Here is a 6,000-nt window from a genome sequence, read left to right as displayed (position 1 = left end):
TCTTTCTTGAATTGTGGCACCACATTATCCAACCTCCCGCCTTCTGGCATCTCACCTGTGACTATCGATACAAATATCTCAGCGAGGGGCCCAGCAATCACTTCCCTGGCCGTAAGATTAGTTTGGGGATTGATACAGGGTTATGGGGAGAGAGTGGGGCAGTGGGATTAGTTTGAAGATGGATACAGGGCTATGGGGAGAGAGTGGGAGAAAGTAAGGACTGCAGATGAAGATTCCTGAAGAAGGGTTTATGCCCGAAACGTTGATTCTCTTGCTCCTCGGATCAGGTCCCAGGGATTTATCCACCTTCATACTTTTTAAGACATCCAGCACCTTCTCATCTGTAATTGGGATATTATTCAACATGTCACCATTCATTTCCCCAAGTTCTCTACCTTCCATATCTTTCTCCACAGTAACTACTGATGCAAAACACTCGTTTAGTATCTCCCCATCTCCTGCAGTTCCACACGTAGGCAGCCCTGCTGATCTTTACAGGGCCCTATTCAGAGCAGCAGTGAAACACACTGGTACCTTCCCTTAAACAAGATGGTGGTTAACCTCTAACCAATCTCTGTTCATCTCAGATCCCGTATCTCTTGATATCCGAACCCTACAACTATTTTATCAGCCACAAATGTTTGAATTCACACCTGGCATCTAGTTTTGTAGTGGGGTGACTGAGTCCCAAATTTCCACTGTCCCTTGAGTGAGGAAGTTTCTTCATATCAGCTCCCCTTCCGACTTATAATTAGCACTTCTGCCTCCCCTTCAGCCCCTTTATTAATCCCAAAACTAGTTTCACTGCTCCACTCTCTGTATGGCCCCGTATCATTCTCCAAACTAATCTATCTGCCCCACTTCCTCCCCATAGCCCTGTATCAATCCCAAACTAATCCCACTTCCCCACACTCTCCCCATAGCTCTAAATCAATCCCAAACTAATCCCACACTCTCCCCATAGCTCTGTGTCAATCCCCAAACTAATCCCACTGCCCCACTCTCTCCCCATAGTTGAAAAGTGTGGTGCTGGATAAGCGCAGCAGGCCAGGCAGCATCCGAGGAACAGGAGAATCAACGTTTCGGGCATAAACCCTTCTTCAGGAATCTTCATCTGCAGTCCTTACTTTCTCCCACTCTCTCCCCATAGCCCTGTATCAATCTTCAAACTAATCCCACTGCCCCACTCTCTCCCCATAGCCCTGTATTGATCCCCAAACTAATCCCATGGCCCCACTCTCTCCCCATAGCCCTGTATCAATCCCCAAACTAATCCCACTGCCCCACTCTCTCCCATAGCCCTGTATCAATCCCCAAACTAATCCCACTGCCCCACTCTCTCCCCATAGCCCTGTATCAATCCCCAAACTAATCCCACTGCCCCACTCTCTCCCCATAGCCCTGAATCAATCCCCAAACTAATCCCACTGCCCCACTCTCTCCCCATAGCCCTGTATCAATCCCCAAACTAATCCCACTGCCCCACTCTCTCCCCATAGCCCTGTATCAATCCCCAAACTAATCCCACTGCCCCACTCTCTCCCCATAGCCCTGTATCAATCCCCAAACTAATCCCACTGCCCCACTCTCTCCCCATAGCCCTGTATCAATCCCCAAACTAATCCCACTGCCCCACACTCTCCCCATAGCCCTGTATCAATCCCCAAACTAATCCCACTGCCCCACTCTCTCCCCATAGCCCTGTATCAATCCCAAACTTAAAAGTGAAAAGTTCACTCCTGTTAAAGAGATAGTTTGTGCAGTAATGGGAAAAAGCTGTCAGTTATGTCTCAATTGGATATTAGTCCTAAACTATTATACACCTTCTAGAAATGTGGTGTCTGATGTTCATGCCATTTCGAGTGAGTGGTAACAAGCTTCGAGGTACCTCAGAGTAGATGAGGCAGAGACAGAGGCTTCTTTCTATTGAAATTTGAATAGACGTTGGACCTTTTGCTAAAATTGGGAGATCCGACCCACAGACTAGTCAAGCAACAGTCTGACCTTTTCTGTTGAATATGACTCAGTGAGTGTGACTGTGTCTGAGACACCACTGTCACCATACCTGGTACATACTATAAATACGAGAGAGAAAGAGAGAGAGACAGCATGGAAACAATCTTGGGTTGCTTGTTAAGAGCTGGTATGAACACAATGAGCAGATAACAATGCTAGACCTGCAGTTCCATGGGGGGGGGGGAGCAGTGGTTAACACTGCTATCTAACAGTACCAGGGACCCAGACTCAATTCCAGCCTTTGGCAACTGCCTGCACAGATTTCGTACTTTCTCCCTGTGTCTGCTTGGGTTTCCACCAGGTATTCTAATTTCCTCCCGCAGTCCAAAGATGTGCAGTTAGATCGACCGACGATGCTAAATGCAGAGTTACTGGGAGTGGCGGGGGAGGGATCTGGATGGGATGCTCTTCAGAAGGTCAGGGCAGACTGAATGGGCCAAATGGCCTGTTCCCACACTATGTTTCTGAGGCTTAGGGTTTGAATCCCCCAGCGGCAGATGGAGACACTTGAATTTCTTTCTTGGAGCAAAAGATAATCTGATTGCAATCTGTCATCGGAGCCCGTCTGGTTCACTAGTGGTGTTCAAGAAAGTAAACCTGTCAGGTTCACATCCACTGGCTTCCATGTGAATCCAAACCCACAGCAATGTGGGTGACCCTTTACTACTCTTGGACAACTCCGGATGGGCAATAAATGCTGACCTGTTCAATGTTGCTGATATCCCACGACCTAACCAAAAAAAAGCCAATGGTCTCCTATTGAATTAAAAATCTTAAAGTACTGCAGTTCCACTCAATCAAATCATGTCTTGAAGAAACAAAAACAAAACTATGGCAGAGAGTAACAAAGTGGGTTAACACTTTGAGCCCAATATGTTTTTTTTTGTTAAATTCTTAAATAAATATGCTTTAAGAGGCCATAGACAATTAAACATTTATCAGAGATAAAAATCACACAACACCAGGTCAGAGTCCAACAGTGCTGAAAATGTGTTGCTGGTTAAAGCACAGCAGGTCAGGCAGCATCCAAGGAACAGGAAATTCGACGTTTCGGGCCAGAGCCCTTCATCAGGAACAGTCCGACAGGTTTAATTGGAAGCACTAGCTTTCGGAGCGACGCTCCTTCATCAGGTGACACAGGAGCGTCGCTCTGAAACCTAGTGCTTCCAATTAAACCTGTTGGACTCTAACCTGGTGTTGTGTGATTGTTAACTGTGTACACCCCAGTCCAACACCGGCATCTCCAAATCATAACTTGTCAGAGAAACATACTGGAGTGAGTGTGCTCGACCTTGTGGAGTTGTAGGGTTGAGATTTTAAAACTGGAATTGGAGGGGAGAGAGAAGAATTGGCTTCTACTCACGCAACGCACTGGGAGGGTCTGCATGGTTTTAGTGTTGAAATAACTGCTTGGAGGCTAGTATTCCATCACCAGGTCATCCTTTATTTACTTGGGCACTGTACGCTGACCGTGGCGAGTCAGTCCCTGACTCCTGTTAATATTGGTCAGCCAGGGCTTTCCTGATTGGTCCAGATCACTGACCCAAATCAAGGAGCTTGTAGTCAACATGACCCATCATGACGTCCCTCCGCCCTCCCTCCCAAGTGTGGGGAGGTCGGCCTAGTCTTTCTCCTGTAGCTTTTTCCTGCGATGTGTTTGCCCCTGGGTCAGGTCCCTCTGACTGGGACTCTGACACAGGCAGCGTGTACCTGACCATAGCCCGTCTCTTGCGTCCACAGCATCTCGGGAGAGTTTCCTCGTCTCCTTCCGGCGGTAGCGGTCTCGAGGCTGCATCCACCTCGGACTGTTGAGGTTTCCTCGACACTAGATGGGAGGAGAGAACTTCCTGTTTCTGACTGACCTTCTGGCTGTTCTGAGGGGTCGCATATGTTTTGTTCCTGCCCCTGTTTGTGAGGTAACAGTGTTCAGGTGACCCACGTGTTTGTTCAGGACTACCTGAACTTTCTAAGTCACGGGACCTGACCCCACATCAACATGGCCTCATACCCATACAGGACCATTTCCATGGTTCCGGCACCAAACCTCGTCCCCTGCGTTAAATTGCCTCTCTTGCTTACAAGAGGCATGTCGGCATTCCTACTGCCCGCCCTCCCTCCCCACCACAGGTCTGGGAATATCAGGTTTAATCTGGTACAGAGTCTTGTCCCCATTAGCTATCCCTGTAGTTCCATACAGGGTGATCCAATAGTTAAACAGGAATGGGAACAGTTTAATATCCAGTGACACTGTAGGGTGCTTCTTTAAGCCTACCTTCAACATTTGGACCACCCTTTCTGTTTTACCATTGGATGATAGATGGTATAGAGCTGTCCTTATGTACTGAACATCATTTGACTTCAGGAAATATTCAAATTCCCTGCTGGGAAATGACGACCATGTTTCCCAAGAGTCCATGTTTCACAAACAATGCTCGCAGCTTCTCAAACATCCCTGAGTTTGCTGAACGAACTTTATGCACATCCAACCACTGAGATTGGGCCCGCACAATGACCAGGAACATTGAGCCCATGAATGGGACGGCACAATCGACACGCGACTGGGTTTACCCAGCCAGTCCCACCGAATGTGCAGGTGCTGCTGGTGACAATTTTTGTCCATCTTGGCACACTGGGGCATCGCCAATGCAATGACGTCAGCAGCACTGACGTCACAGCGCCAGAGACCCGGGTTCAATACCCGCCTCAGGCGACTCTCTGTGTGGAGTTTGCACATTCTCCCCGTGTCTGTGTGGGTTTCCTCCCACAATCCAAAAAATGTGCAGGTTTGGGTGAATTGGCCACGCTAAATTGCCCGTAGTGTTAGGTGAAGGGGTAAATGTAGGAGAATGAGTCTGGGTGGATTATGCTTGGGCGGCTCGGTGTGGACTTGTTGGGCCGAAGGGCCTGTTTCCACACTGTAAGTAATCTAATGTAATCAAACCCTGGCCACCAGGCCCATAGCTTCTTGTTAGCATCTTCATCTTGGGAGACCCTGGTATCTTGTGGTAACCTTTAATTACTCTTGCTCCCCATAGTCATACGCCGTCCTCTACAGTGATCTGGTGTTGCGTGGTCCAAAAGGTTTCAGTCCTGGTTGTGATGGCCCTTCTGTTTTCCCCAATACCACCAGCTGCTTTAGTTTTGCTAGGACATGATGGCTGTGTGTCCACAGTCAGATATCGTCAGTGGTGACTGGAAAGCTGTCAAGAGGTTTAAAACCAAAATGGACTCTTCCAAGGGAGGCACCACCGGTGGAGTATCTGTCAGTGGGAAGTGGCTCAAGGCCTCTGCATTACCCACTTGGATTCCTGGACGATGTTCTAGTTTGCACTTGTACAAGCTGAGAATAAGGGTCCAATGCTGAGTTCTAGGAAGCTATGGGTGGCACAGCCTTGTGTTCAAAACAGGAGATTTCTTACTCAAGTCAGGGCTTGCAGGACTCATTTGCTGTCTCAAGTCAACACCTACAATGACTTGTGGTCCAGATGTTGAAGAACTTTTTAGCCACTTGACTGAGGCTTGGATTTGTTGTGAGGTATCTGCTGTGGGCTGGCCTAGGGTCCCTCTGCTCAGGATATGTCCTGCCTGAGGCTCTGGGTTTGCCTACACTCAAGTGGTGTTCCTCAAGCTCAGTTGGACAGGGTGAGGGTGCCCACTTCCACTGAGATGCCCTATAGTTCCCATGCTCCACTTGCCACATCTTCTAAGGACAAAGCCAGTGCCCATCTGAAGTCCACTTGGGCATCAGCTGGTACCGTTACGTCATTAATCTCACATACCAAACCGTCTCTCAGCATCTCATTCAGGGTTAACCCAAAGTCACATGCCTCTGCTAGTCATCTCAACCTCACCGAAAAACCCAAAACAGATTCCCCCGATTCTCTTAACAGCTGAATAAAACTGATAGCATCTCAGAATTAGTGGAGGTTTGGGGCCGTAAAATTCCTTAACCAAATTCGTCAACTCTTAGAAGTTTTTAGTGTC

Source organism: Hemiscyllium ocellatum, chromosome 46 (assembly GCF_020745735.1).
Source record: "Hemiscyllium ocellatum isolate sHemOce1 chromosome 46, sHemOce1.pat.X.cur, whole genome shotgun sequence".
Lineage (NCBI taxonomy): Eukaryota > Metazoa > Chordata > Chondrichthyes > Orectolobiformes > Hemiscylliidae > Hemiscyllium > Hemiscyllium ocellatum.
The sequence above is the reverse complement of the archived record's forward strand: the minus strand, read 5'-3'. Positions refer to the sequence as shown.